General features: G+C 41.1%; 1 protein-coding gene across 4 annotated transcripts in view; it reads left to right on the forward strand.

Moving 5' to 3' along the window:
- AGBL1 (AGBL carboxypeptidase 1) overlaps positions 1-15369 on the forward strand; it is a 786993-nt gene that overhangs the window by 41682 nt on the left and 729942 nt on the right. The gene's annotated exons all lie outside the window — the stretch shown is intronic.

A 15369-nucleotide genomic window follows, 5' to 3' on the forward strand; every position in this document is an offset into this window, starting at 1 on the left:
CAGGACAACATGGCACAACCCTATCTCTACTAAAAATACAAAAAATAGCAGGACATGGTGTGGGTGCCTGTAGTCCCAGCTACTTGGGAGGCAGAGGTAGGAGAATCACTTGAACCCAGGAGGTGGAGGTTGCAGTGAGCCAAGATTGCATCACTCCACTCCAGGCTGGGCAAAAGAGTGAGACTCTGTCTCAAAAAAAAAAGGGGCAAAAACAGCAACAACAACAACAAAAAAACACATTAAAAAACTCAGTAATGTACCAATGTCAGTTTTTTAGTTATTTTAACTATTGTAAGATGTTGACAGTGAAACAAAGGGTTATACAGAAACTCTTAGTGCTATCTTTGTAACTTTTCCCTCAGTCTAAAATTATTCTAAATTAAAAAGTTTATTAAAAATATTTTAAAGAGTTTCTTTTTCTCCCTATGCAGATTTCTCTTTCTGTTTCCTTAAGGGACTTGGTTCATGCCTCTGATACTGACTCATCAAGTGGCTTTAAGGAAATCAGTATGTTCCTCATAAAGAAAGTCTACGTTTTGATTGTATGGCTCAAACACCAGATTTTGGATGTAATTCTTAAGAGTAAATTGTTAGTGTGGCCATTCATTATCAACTGCTTGACAATTGACTATAGAGTCTGAAAAACGGAAGAAGGTCATAATATTTAACCTAATTATGTAATTATGTATAAAGTCACTCATGACAGTCTGTATAATGGCAGGGCACAATTATAATAACTCTCAGTAAATGGGCATGAAGCTGATTGATGTTAGAATGGTAGACTTTATTTTGTGGAGAAATTAATCAAAAGAGGCTTTAGAATTAAGTTGGTCAAATATCTCTCCAAGTGCAGTCATGCCTTTGCAGCATCTCTGATTGATGAGAGGCTCTCTGCTTGTGCTTGTCTAGCCAACCCACATCCACTTTTGGGAGTAAAGAACTTTGATTTTCAATCATGGTGAATGTGTGCTTACTTTACATGGTTGGTTGACTTCCTTGAAGAAAATGGGAGCCAAAACTTAAGACAGAGTCAGAAATAATTAATAAGGTTTTGAAAGAGGTTTCCACCTTATGATCGCCATGGTTATCCAAGATAACTGTTGCCTCTATTTGGAAAGACTCTCCACTTCCTCACTGCCCATCTCTATTAATCTTCTTTCCATGATGAAGCCTTTCACGATTGGACTTTCCCTTCCTTTCCTACCTCTTCCTCAACTTCCATTAACCATTCTCATCCACTGAATTCAGTTTGTACTTGATCGTGGTAACTTGTCAATATTTCTGTGTTCTTTTCAGCTTGTTTAGAAGCTACATTGAGAACTCCCATTCTGCTGGCATCCTTTGAGTCCCCTTCATCCATGGCTAAATGTATTGATGAGCATCTAATAGTTTTAATAAATGATTAATGGATGTAGAGAAGGACAGACAGATGGACATTCTGTCAAGTGACTGCTTATGAGGGCAGCTACAACTCTCTATGACTTTACTTCCTGATGACTTTCAATCAGTAATTTTAATCTCAACCCTCTTCAACCTATGGCAGGATCTCTGAGTATTGGTGTCCCAGTCATGTTTCCTGGATTCATGGAAAGGATCAAAGTCAAAAGCAACTTCTATCATCATGACATTTACTTGATATTCAGCATAAAGCTGAATTCCAGATAAGAGGCATGAAACAAATTTGTACTCCTTAAGTGGAAGCATTGAACTAAGAGATCATTGAATATCTCCTTAGTTCTTGCAATTCAGCCCTGGCAATTAGAGAAGAGATGCCTGATGTCCTCTTTATGGGTTATGTGATCCTACACAGCTCCAGATGCTTTTATGGACTATTAAAATTGTGACTTAACTGGCTAATTGCCAAACATTCATGGCTTTTAATAGACTATTTTCATCCCAGTGTCTGGTTGTAATCTTTGATCCTTGAAGACGTGATCCATAGTGGAACTACCACCTTCATCCTCAGAAGTTCTTTTTTTTTCTATTATGTTTCCCATTTATTTACCCTCTTAGCTAATTAATTTTATAACCGAGCTTGTTGACCTTGATTTTCTGGAATCCACTGGTTTTTCTTTTTTGGGTGTGAACTATAAAAAAGACAAAATATCCTCAGTTTGTATTCAGCCTTATTTTTACCTAAAAACAGTTTACTCTTACCTACTCTCTCTACTTCATGAAATAGAATCTGTGTAAAAACTGAACACCTGGTATAAATTTATCATCAACCAAGAATCCTTCTGAAGCAGGTGCAGTGTCCTTGGCAGAGTTCTAGGGTGACATCGTGGGTCTTGTTGCTCCAGGATGGAATGTTTATGTTTCCAAAGACATATTCAGAATATTCATAAATAGATGGTAGAGTCTACATGAATTGAACAATGCTTCAAGCACAAGTTCCTGTTGATGAAGAATGAGACCTCTCTGGGAGAATGTTTTATGACATTATCTATACACTCTTATCCATACATATTACATAGTGATGATAAAATTTTGAATATATTCATTCACAGAAGAATGGATTAGTGAGACTTACAATAAAGATACAGATAAAAATATGTTTAATTCTTTGGAAGTGAAGTCATAGGGCATAGGGAAAGATAAATAGGATGCCTAATTTCCTTCCAAACTGCTTCCTGTTTAGTTCTTGCACTGTGGTTATAATTGATATACCAAATCTTGCAACAAATTTTCCTTGCAGCTGGCCACATAGCACTGAGATTCCTGGATATATTTGGTGGGAAGCATTCTGCTTTGAAGATGAGATTTGCTAGGATGAAAATCACAGTTGAAGTCCTTTAGAGCTGCTTGTGTGGACCAGCTGGTCCAGTGAGCTCATGTTATGGCTTAAATACTTCTGAGGTGTGCCTCATGAGATGAGGAGGCTATACTATACAGACAGGATGGGTAATCTCTTTTCATAGATACTTAAAGCTGAGTATTAACAGTATTTTTTCTGAGATAGTCCCCAGTAATCTGGCCTTCAAACAAGGGGAAGACTACAGGAATACTTACTCTCTGATCTATGGTATGTTTGACCTTAGCTGCTGCTGATTATGTTAATATAGTAACTCACTCTGAAGTATAAGGGCTTTGTGTTTTCAACCTCGGACATAGGTTGTATGATTTACTGACTCTTCTTGTTACTGTTTGGGTTTTCTTTTCGTATATAAATATTGTGTTTATTGTTGAGATTAAAGGTTTGACTCATCCGCAAAAGTGTAACTAATATCAGAGTCAATCTTTTACGAATGACGTGGGTCCTCCTACAGAAATAAGAACTTGGAAAATTGTCTTCTGTTGCAGGATAGAAAATCTAGTGTCCCTGGATCTTGATTACTTTGGCCTATAGTGTGGTGAGTATGGACACAATGGAAGGTGATCCCAGGTGGCAAGGGAAAGATGGCACCCACCAAAAGCAGGCTGGCTGAGGGCACATGGGAAATCATACCTCTTGGGAAACCCTAAGTGGAAAAGGAGAAAACCCTATTATGGCAGAGCCAAGTTAGTTATCTTCCAGAGCCATTTCTTCTTCTTCTTTTAGCACAACAGCTGAGCTGCAAGTTCCATCCTCCCTTGTAGTTACACCTGAACAAGTGACTGAGTTTTGATCAATAAGATGAGGTTGGAAATGACATGTGCCACTTTCAGGCCTGTCACATAAAATCCTCCTGTGAGAGATCTGCTCTATATATTTTTTTCAGTTAGCTTGAGGCAGGTGAACATGTTGACCTTGGAGGGTACATGAAAAAAAAAAGCCACAACATAGAAGGAACCTGGGTTGTTGAATAACCACTTACAGAAGCCCTGCCCACCAACTAAGAATATCTCTTTAGGACTTTATATGAATTTTTAAAAGCTCTCTTGTTGTTATTAGGCCATTTATATGTTTTTTGGGGGGTGGGTTATTATAGTGGGTAACATCATCTTAACTCATCTGTATGCCGTACAAACTTACTTGTCTATTTACCAATTCATCTTATGTTGTATTAGTCTGTTCTCATGCTGCTAATAAAGACATACTTGAGACTGGGTAATTTATAAAGGAAAGAGGATTAATGGACTCACAGCTCCACATGGCTGGGGAGGCCTCACAATCATGGCAGAAGGCGAAGGAGAAGCAAAGGCACATCTTACATGGCGGCTGGCAAGAGAGCTTGTGTAGGGAAACTCCCATTTATCAAACCATCAGATCTCATGAGACTTATTCACTAACACAAGAACAGTATGGGGGAAACCAGCCCTATGATTCAGTTATCTCCACCTGGCCCTGCCCTCGACAAGTGGGGATTATTATAATTTGAGATGAGATTTGGGTGGGGCACAGCCAAACCACATCACATGTGATGGCAAAACTTGGAATTCTGGAGCTATTTGCAAAGTTTGTTTCTTGGTTTTAACTTACTGTATGAGTAGCTTGGGAGGAAGCTGGATCTCCAGGAGCACAGAAGCAATTTCTGAGATACAGATGCCCCTCCTCACATGGTGACACCTCATTCCTTCCACCCTGGTCCAACCTTACAGTGTTTGGGCCTTATTTTATTAATGGAGGCAAGAAGTTTGCATATAAGTTACGTGAACTCATCTACATTCCCTTTCTTTATCTCTTTTTCTTTAGTCAAAGGATCTCATTTAGTACACCTGGGGAATTAATTTATACTTATGTAGCAGAATGAAGAAAACTCGGGCATATGACAATCATAGTTATTAATCTTACCATACCCGAAACATTAGTTGAGCAGATACTTCCTAGTCGAGATATCTGTGAGAACAGAGACTGATTTATTTACAACTGCATCTCCAGTTCTCGACATGAAGTGACCACCCAATAAATATCTGCCAATTATATTAACACAGAGCTTCCAATAACAAAGCCAATCATGGATAAATTGGGGAGAATACTGACAATAAAACAAAGAGAAAATATTAGTCTTTATCACCTAGAATGTGGCAGATGCTTTCTTTCAATATAACAGAACCAAATACTGTAGAGGGAAGATGAATTAATAATCATTCAAAATGAATATAATGTTTCATTCTAGACCAAAGCCACACCCTCAATTTCATTCCTAGTTGTTGATTTATTTTCAAATAGTTGAGAAGATGCTAGATACATCCATAGACTGAAATTTGCTAAATTCAACTAGGTTGTCAGTTAACCCTCTGTGTGTGTGTGTTTGTGTGTATAGAAGTCTGATTGATCATGTATCCAATTCAGAAATCTAGTCCTGGCTTTGAATGAAAATGGAAAGTAGGCAGTTGTCTTGGAGGAATAATTTGTGGGAGGTTCCATAAGTCTCCAAGCCCTAAAGTATCTCCCTGATGTGGCTTTCACTGATCCCTGAAACAAGGAGACTTTTATTCCTTTGATTTATTTCATTATCCTCATTAGGTTTACAGGGAGGAATAGCATGTTACATAGGTATAAGTAATTAATGCATTAGTGTGGTGGTTCTCAACCAGGGCCAAGTTTCTATTTTGCAACATCTGTTGATATTTTTGGTTGTCACAACTGGGGCTGAGAGCTGTGGGGTGGTTATGCTACTTGTCTCTAGTTGATAGAGACCAGGAGTACTGCTAAATATTTTGCAATATATGGGACAGCTCCCTCTTTCCCATTAAAAAAATAATTATCTGCCCCAAAATACCAGTAGTGCTGAGCTTGAGAAACCCTGCATTAGAGTGAAGTAATTTGTTCATAGATTCTTTTGAGAAGATAGTTAACAGAGTAGAAGTTTTGAGAGAGAGTAGGTGGGGTGGACAGAAAGGCATAAATTTAAAATTGTGGAATGGGAAGATAAATGCTGGGATACCTTTACACCCTAGAGGCTCCTGGCTAACATATGTGAATTGAAAGAGAAAAAATTACTCTTTCTTGGGAAATATCCCAACTCTAGAGCTGTTCTTTTAAAATGTCATGGTGCTGTCTTAAGTTAACAAAGGTCAGCAGTGGTGTGGGTAGGGGAAAGGGCAGAGATCCACACTGGCCTCTTACATGTCTCACTCTGTCTATCCTGGAGCCAGAGGGACACCTTTAGAAGAGCTTCCTACCCTACCTGCGTTTTCTGAGGGCACACCTGTCCTGAGACTCCTGGGCATGTTTCCAGCAGATGAACAGACACTCCCACTTTCTCTCTCACTCTTCATCTTCAGAGTCTGGCACACTGTCAGAAATGGAAAGTTGGTTTCTTAGCATGAAGATCTGTTGACTCCAGTTTGACATAATAGAACGTCATCAGGTCATGGAAATGGAAGGGGTCTGAGAAATCATGTCTTCTTATTCTCTTAATTGAAACATGAGGAAGCAAATGGGGTCCAGGGAAAGTAAATGGTTTATCTAAAATCATTATGGAAAAAATGAGGATTAGAATTGGATTTACCACCTCTGAGTCTGATGTTTCTCTATTCTCTATCATGTCATCTTCTGCAAAAACACCTGAGTAAGAGAGAAACTCACTAAAATCTTTGGGAGATTTTGCAGTTTAAATGCTTGGCATAGATTTTTTATTTCTTTTTCACTGTCATGCGTTCCAAATTCAGCTTTTAGAAATCAGATTTTCAGTGCTTTTTATTATCTCCTGTTGAGATTGGTTTGCATTCTAGTCGGTATTGCTGGTAAGAAATTATCCTGATCGCAGTGGCTTGAAACAACCATTTTATTTTTCTCACATTTTGGGGGGTCAGGCATTGGGGAAGAACTCATCAGGGCAGTTCTTTTCTAGTGTCTCTCATGTAGTTGCAGTCAGAAGTTGGCTGGGGCTGTAATTATCTGAAGCCTCAATTGGTCTGGACATCTAAGATTGCTCCCTACCATTATTTAGTTGACCTTTAATGCCCACTGATGCTAGTTCAGCTGAGAGCTTAACTGACTGTCTGCAGGAGCACCATATGGGTCTTTCCATATGGCCTGGGCTTTGTTATGGCATGGCTGTGTTATGGTAGTCAGTTCTCTTACATGGAGACTTAAGGCATTAGATGCAAGTGTAAGGTTTAAATGAAGCAAGCGAGGTTTGAATGAGGCAACTGTGGCCAGTTATTGAAATAAAGAAATTTAATCGGCTCTTGGGCGAGGTTCTGCGATCTGACAGGAGGGGCCAGAGAAGTCGCGCCTGACACCTCTCAGATGTGGGGTTTTATAGGGAGTGGAGGCGTTTTGATTGGTTGTGGGGAAGTAGGGTGTGGACGGGGCCAGCTGCTATTGGCAGGTAGGCAGGATTTCCGGTGAGTGGGCCGCCCAGGGGGAGTGGGACCTGGACAGGGCAAAATGCTATTGGGCAGGTTCTGGCGGGGCTTCTTTTAAATTTTGGCGGGCTTCTTCAATGGCTGGCTAGGTGCTGAGTGCAGAGGCTAGTGTTGAGTGCAGATTTGCGTGCTGAGTGCAGAAGTGGGTGTGGGGTGGTGACGTGGTTTCTAGGCGTGGAGGGGGGGTGGGCGTGTCCGAGCTCTTGGCGAGGAGACCGGCCTTACAGCAAGTATCCCAGTGACCTGATGCCTGTTTCTTAATCCTCAAACTGTACCCTAGGATTGCATTGCTTTTCATGACCTAGTCTTGAAAGTTAAGCTATGTTACTTCCATTGCATTCTATTTGGTAATAAGAGAGTTACTAAAATTGGCTAAGATTCAAGAATAGTTGACATAGATACCACCTCTTGGTGGTACACATGACAAAGCATTGTGGACAGGTTTTAAAATTGTCACAATTCAGATTTTAGAGTCAAAAAGTTTCCACTAAATAAATACTAATTTGGCTATTTTGCAATGTCCTATTTTTTTCATATTTGCTATATTTCAAAACTCAATGTATAAAATATGAAGAAAATTTACTTTTGCTTTTGAGTAAATTATTCAACTTCTCTTGGCCTAAATTTCCTTATCATTACAATAAGAATAGTGATATCTAAATTGTAAGATGATAATTTTATTTTAAAGATTAAGCAGTAAATGGTGTCTGAAACAAAGCAGACACTGAATGGTAATAATCATAATATTGGCTGGGTGTGGTGGCTCGCCCCTACAATCCCAGCACTTTGGGAGGCCGAGGTGGATGAATTGCTTGAGCTCAGGAGTTCGAGACCAGCCTGGGCAACATGATGGAAACCATGTCTCTACCAAAAATAAGCCAGGTGTGGTGGTGCACTTCTATAGTCCCAGCTACTTGGGAGGCTGACATAGGCGGATCCTGGGAAGCTGGGCTGCAGTCCAGTTGAGGCTTTGATGAGTCATGATCATGCCATTGCACTCCAACCTGGGTGACAGAGCAAGACCCTGTCCTGAAAAAAAATCGTAACATTGTTGTCTACATGGGATGCCAGTTCATATCTTGATGCCTTTTTCTTAACCCTCAAATTGTACAGAACATCTCTGAAAACAGCTGTTTAGATTGGGGTAGGGAAGACCATTGCCTACAACTTCAAAGAGTACCCAAATGTGGAGTACCCATGAGATAACAAGAGTCTCTGAAATGAGAGGTACAGAGACAGCCCGTCAAATCTTTCCTGCTTCATAATTCTGCTTTAGACTAGCTTGCTGAGAATGAGCTGGGTAGAGGATGTGGAAAAGGGCATCTTCCCAGTATCTTTGGAATGAAGGTGACTTGCAGCGGCAGGGAGGAGCCTCCCTGTCTTGGATGCTTTAATTGTCCAAGTATGTTTTGGAGGTGGTGGATTCAGAGGGGACGAAGGCAGCGCGTGGCAGCTGCTGGCCGAAGGAAGAAGGCAGCAACCCATTTCCTTGACAATGCTGTGAGCCTTGGGTGGTAGACACCTGGAAGTGTTATTTACTTGCTGTGTTTAGAATCCTTTCAGAAAAGCTGAAAACTGCTATTTCCTTTCAGTAGTCCTTAATTCTAACCTGCAAGTTTTGTGCTGTAATTTGTCAGCTGTGCTTGGAAAAGACCTCACAGCCTTCCTAGAAATAGAGATAGCGTCTGCTTTCTGATAAGCATCATTTAAAAGAAAACAGAGAACCTTTTAGGCCCGTGAGGTTGTTGATGCCTGTCATTATGATGATGACTGGAGTCTTTGCAGTTTATAGAGAGACCACAAGCCTGCCCGCATTGACGGCAAAGCGCAGGATTCAAAGTTGTCTCGGCCCAGAGGATGCAATCTCACCCTCTTTAGGGTTTTGTTTATTTATTTTTTCTCCCTCCTTAAGAGTATTCTGCTAAACTGGGAACACGGTGATCCTGGTGAAAAACTGATCTCATAAGATGCATCTCAAAGGGTCTTCAGACCTACTTTTGGATTATTCACCTTTCCTCTGTCATGGCCATGGCCTATTCATTTACCGGCATTTTGTTGGACATTTAGTGTGACCCAGGCAGTGAGCTAAGCATTTCTACATTTATTATGATATTTCTAACCCAACCGTGTCCATGAGTTAGGTACAAGTATTAGTCCAATAATATGGGTGAAGAAATTGGGTCTTACAGAGGTTGTGGAAATTGGCCTAAAGTTGATCTGAATTAAACTTACATTTTTTTAAACCCCCTCACTTCTCTCTTTCTCTCCCTGCCTCCCTCTACCTCTCTCTTTCTCTGCCTCAGCCTCACTAGCCTTCTGAATGTCCCTCAACTTTGCTATAGGACTTTGCAAACTAGCCTCTTTTGCTCTGAGCATTTTTCTTTTCCATCTTCTGCCGGTTTACTTTTGTTTATCCTTCAGCGCTCAGCTTAAGTGTTCCTTCTTAAGGGATTCTTTTCTGATTCACATCAAATAACTCTATTTTATGCTCACATGTCACAATAAACCTGGCACCTATTCCCAGTTGCACTTTTATATTTGTTTGGGTGACCCTTTGCACAATACATCCCTCCCCAGCTAACTTCGAAGCTTTGTGAGAACAAGAACTGTGTATATTCATACCATCTATGTATTCGTAGCACCTAGCACAGGGCCCGGTACATAGTAAATGCTCAACAAATATCTACCAAATAAATGAAAAATAGACCACATTCTACCTTAGATCCTGAATACCCTTTTTTACTGAGGGGGATCATTGATATCCTTGACAGCTCATTATAGGAGACTCAGTGTATGATTGGGACATTTGTCAGATTCTTCGGCTGGAGAACTGTGAGCAAAGATCTTGATGAGGTTGTTTTCAAATTTCCATCTAAGATACTCCAGCCAGAAAACAGTATATACCATTTATTTATTTTTTTATATTTTAAAATTTTGTTATAAAACCACGTAAACTACCACCCAGCTTCTGGGTAGAGCAAACTTCTTTCTTATATGCCTTCACCATTTCTATGCCAACCTCCATCATTACTGAAACAAATATCATAGTTATTCAGTCCATAGTCTTTTAAAACACTTCTATCTTATGAACCCATTTCAACCTTGCCAGGAATTTTTTTCCTTCAACTTAGACTACATTTCTAATCATGCAGTTTCTGCCTGTTTCCTCTTGTGTGAAGACAGACAGTGCTGGTCACTATTTTTGGTGTTATAGAACCATTTTTAGTAATTGAAGTTTGTGAATAGTGCTCCCTTCAGTCATTCATTACCAACTTCAAATTTAATAACGTCTTTTATTTAACCAATGGACCATCTCTAGTGAGCGTTCAAACTACACGACTGGAAGAACACATTTATTTTTGGCAATATGGTTTTCTTGGGCTCTGAGCTGTGTCCTGTGCTCTTGGCTCATGAATTTGGAAGAGGGTCTGTCTTATTCTCTAGAGGCCAAGAATTAGAATGTTATGGGCTTATTCTTTCAATCTGGCAGGGCATACGCACTTTATTTCTGTGAAATCAGGGGCACTACTCAAAGTGCGCCAGGATGGAGTGTTTTTTCCCAGTCTGGTAAAATTGGTTTTAGACTCGTGGAGAAAATTGAGAAGGGGACTACAGGAGCTTTCTTTACCCTCCACTTTAAGACCACGATGGTATCAGTGGTGCCTATTTTTTAACACTGTGTTTGACTGTTATGTTTTGGATATGATTTGTTTGTCCCCACGAAGGCACATGTTGAGACCTGAACCCCAATGTTGGAGTTGGGGCCCGATGGCGCCCTGGGGCCTTGCACAGAGTAGGCATTCAGGAAACTATGGAATTAGAGGTATTTGGATCATAGGGGCAGATGCCTCATGAATGGCTGAGTGCCATTCTCGCAGGAGTAAGTGAGTTCTCACTCATGGTTCCCACGTGAGCTGATTGTTGAGAAGGCCTGGCACCTCCCTTCCTTCTGTCACTTCCTCGCTCACCCTGTGATCTGCACATGTAGGCTCCTCTTGCCTTGCACTATGAGCAGAAGTAGCCTGACGCTTTCACCAAAAGCAGATGCTGGGGCCATGCTTCTTGTACAGCCTACAGAATGTGAGCCAGATAAACTTCTTTTCTTTATAAATTACCCAATCTCAAGTTTTAAAAGTAACACAAAAGGCAGACTAAAACACCGCACATACTAGGCACTCTGTATTTGCTTGCTCAGTTGTTAGATTGACAGAAAAATTGAGTTGTGCACCTTGTAAACTTCTGTAACAATGTTCTCACTGGAATGGAATTTACATCCTGGCACTGAGGAGAACAGAATGGCAAGGCTCTGTCAGATTGCATATGAAATTTGAATCCTATCTCGTATCATTCCATAGTTTCCTGAATGCCTACTCTGTGAAAGACCCCATGCTAGGATCAGGGAGAGCAACAGGAATGAGTAAAAAATCTGGCTCTAGAGGCGCTCACAGTCTAAAGTGAGTGTAGAAGGTTAAAAGTGGCTGCAAATTCTTTTCCACACCTCCATTTGAGGGGTAGAGTCTAACTCCCCTCCCCTTGAATTTGGACTAGCATCCAGATTGATTTGATTAATCAATAGAATGGAGCAGAAGTAATGTTTGGTCTTCTGAGGCTAAGACAAAAGAAGCCTTGCAACTTCCACCCAGTTCTTTTGGAATGCTTGGTCTGGGGGAAGCCAGTGGCCATGGAGGAAGTCCAAGTGCCTTAAGACTATTATGCTAAAAAAGACGTATGTGGGCATTCTGATCGACAGTCCAAGGTATCCCCAGTCTTCCAGCTGTCCCTGCTAAGGTGCCAGACATGATTGAAACTATCATAGACCCTCTAGTCTAGGGCATCTGACAGTTGAGTGCCACTCAGTGACCTCAGTTAATACCATGGGAAGCAGAAGAATCTCCCTGCCAAGTTTTGGCCAAATTTACCTACCCACACAATCCACAGCTATAATAAAAAGGACATTGTTCTAAGTGATTAAGTTTTGGGGTAGGTTGTTATCCCACAATAGACAACCAGAACAGAGATGTAAGAAAATAATCAGGTTCAAATAAGAATTTTAATAAAAGATATTTACAAAGTGTTGTTGGAAAACAGAACAAATAATTGGAACAAATCATTCTGTTCTTGGAAAGGCCAGGCCACCACATTGCCCCACTTGGCAGGGCACCAATCCCGGTGTAGTCTTTGTGAGCAGCACCCCTGGAGTTGTGTGGTACCCAACATGAGCAGACATGTGTGGCAATTGTAGATAATGGGTGCTGGGAAGGCAGGTTAGCAGGGAAAACTATATAGAAAAGGAACTGGAGCTGGGAATTAACATATGCTCCAAAGAGTGGGGAGAAATGACACTTAAGCCTGCATCAGCATGAGCCCAGACTTGAGAGCAGAGGTACCCATGATGCTCTTGGTGCATCAATACTGGTTCTGTATCGTTGGCACAGAGTGTTGAGGTAGGAGGAGTGGCTTCAGGTGAGCCTCCAAAGGCAGAGTGATGTGAAGGGCATCATTTTCTTTTTCTTTTTTTTTGAGATGGAGTCTTGCTCTGTCACCCAGGTTGGAGTGCAGTGATGTGATCTCAGCCCACTGCAACTTCTGTCTCCTGGGTTAAAGCAATTCTCCTGCCTCAGCCTCCCAAGTAGCTGGGACTACAGGCGCGCGCCACCATGCCCAGCTAATTTTTGTATTTTTAGTAGAGACGGGGTTTCACCTGTTGCCCAGGATGGTCTCGATCTCTTGACCTTGTGATCCACCCGCCTTGGCCTCCCAAAGTGCTGGGATTACAGGTATGAGCCAATGTGCCTGCCCAAAGGCCATCATTTTTATACCGTGATGAGGAGTTGGGAGGATGAAGGCAACAGGGAGACTTAGAAGATTTTGAAGCAGGAGTGACACATTCAAAACAGTATTTGAGAAAATTGCAGTTCAAAACCCCATAGACTATGAAAGACACTGTTCTTCCAATTCCGAGTCTCCCTGAAAGCTTGGTAGATAGATTTTTTTTTTATAGCAATGTCTTCAACAACAGGGGGATTACTCGACGTTTCATTTGAAAGGATCATTAAAGGAAAACCGAGGCACATCACATCCTGCCTTCTTTAATTGCTCATTTATTATTACTGTGGGTGAGATAACAGCTTTGTGTTATTCTTCTAAATAGTATAAAATGTTTATTGGTAAAGGTAGCAGTACATAAATTAATGCCGGTTGAGATTATTTTTCTCCACTAATAGCTGTAATTTTTATTTAAAGTGAAACCATTTTGTGCTGCTCCATTCTGGCTCAGAGCTGAGTGTGGGCATTAGGAACTGAGCATCTGTATGACCACACTGTCTCTTAGTTTCTGTGGGATGGCAGGATTTTGTTGGTGAGTTGGCTCTCTGGTTTGTTTGTGAAACCAATTTCTTTCCTGTTTTTTAAGACCACAGTACTTGGGAAGAGGGCTCATGGAGGTGTAAAACGTTCTTTTCTCTGTCACATCCAAATTTACTAAAAGTGGCTTTTAGAAATGAAGATATTCATTATTTCACTTATCTGAAAGTCAACAGGTAGGTGGGTCCACAGAGTTGATCTGGTGGCTTAATACTCACTGAGGACTCAGAATTGTCTCTTCATATGACAGTGTCCAAACACAGGAAATATTTTTGTGTTTTGTTTTAATTTTTTTTTTTAACTTCTGGAGAAAATTTTTTTTCCAAAATCCTCCTGCAGACATCCTCTCGGGTTTTCTATTCCTGATCTGGGTTCATATCCACCTCTAATCCGACCGCACGAAAGAGAGAAAGCTTAGAGGAGATGAGCCATGGCCCATTTCCTGGGCAGGGGAGAGGGACCCAAGTCCTCTGTCAGCACTTGGCCCTTCTGTATTTGAGGCAAATGGGGCTTTCTTGTAGGGAACTCCAGAGGAATGGCTGTGTGTGCAGCATATGATGTTGGCCACAGGTCAAACCAGTTTAAGGGTGTTGATTTAATACATACCATATGCCCGGTTCTGTATCCCTGCTGGCAGATACAACAGAAGCGTGGAAGACAATGCTTGTTCTCAGGGAGTATCAGTGGGCATTGTAATAAAGCAGGCCATTCCTTAGCTGGAGGAATTTAATAAAATATATAGATTAGCTATTACACCTTGCGAGGTGGGAACAGAGAGATGAATAAAACCTAGTTCTTGCCCAGAAATAATGTGCAATTCCCTTCACCATCTGCTTTATTCAGTCTGGTCACACTGCAGGTGGATCCATCCCCCAGCCTCCCCATGCTCTGCTGTGCTGCCCCTGGAGCACACAGAGCTACACTGCAGGAAGAACTCTCTTTTCTCCCCTTTCAACTTGGTTTCTAAAGAGTCTCCCATCCAAGTACTAACCAGGCCTGACCCTGTTTAGCTTCCAGAGGTTTCTCAAGAGTCATCACTCATGGACCTGCCTGGGTTCAATGCTCCCTTCCAGGGTTCTCTCTACTTCTCCCAGTTTACTGTTGTCACAGCTGTCACTGTCTTGGGTCCTGTATGCCAGCTGTTCATCTCAGCCAGGCCTGGAGCCCCCTGAAGGAAGGTTGTTCTGTCACCGATTTTTATCCTCAGTGATACAGAGGCGTGAAATGTCATGGTTTGAGCAGAAAACTTCCAAGGGGTTCCATGTTACTGAAGCATATATTTCAGGCAGGGGTGTTATAATGAATAATGAAGCTGGAGACATAAGAAGGGCAAGATCATAAAGAACTTTGAAAATTTTATTAATGAGCTATGACTTTATCCTATATGTGATGGGGAATTATAGAGGTCTTTGAAGCAGTTGAGAAACATGAGTCTTATTAATGGGAAGATTAAGGCTTTGCCTTAAATAAAATACCCTCTCCTTCAAGTATCTTATAATGCAAAGAGCACTGCACTGATTTTGGGAGCCTGAGCTGAGTTATACTCCTGGCTTTTCTGTATGTATTATGCAAGGAGACTCAGCAAATCCACACTGTCTCTGAACTCAGGGTTCTCTTCTGTATAACAAAGGATAGAGTGTCAAGCATTGCAGAGATCCCTTAGAGTTTTTTCATAATAGGATTTGGTGTCACTCTGGGATTCTCTTGAGAAAAGTAGGAGTTCATTCTTGTCAGTCAGGGAGTCTTTGCATCAGAACATTTTAGTGACTT

Source organism: Aotus nancymaae, unplaced genomic scaffold, assembly GCF_030222135.1.
Source record: "Aotus nancymaae isolate 86718 unplaced genomic scaffold, 86718_ANA_hifiasm-v0.15.2.pri h1tg000014l, whole genome shotgun sequence".
Classification (NCBI taxonomy): Eukaryota; Metazoa; Chordata; class Mammalia; order Primates; family Aotidae; genus Aotus; species Aotus nancymaae.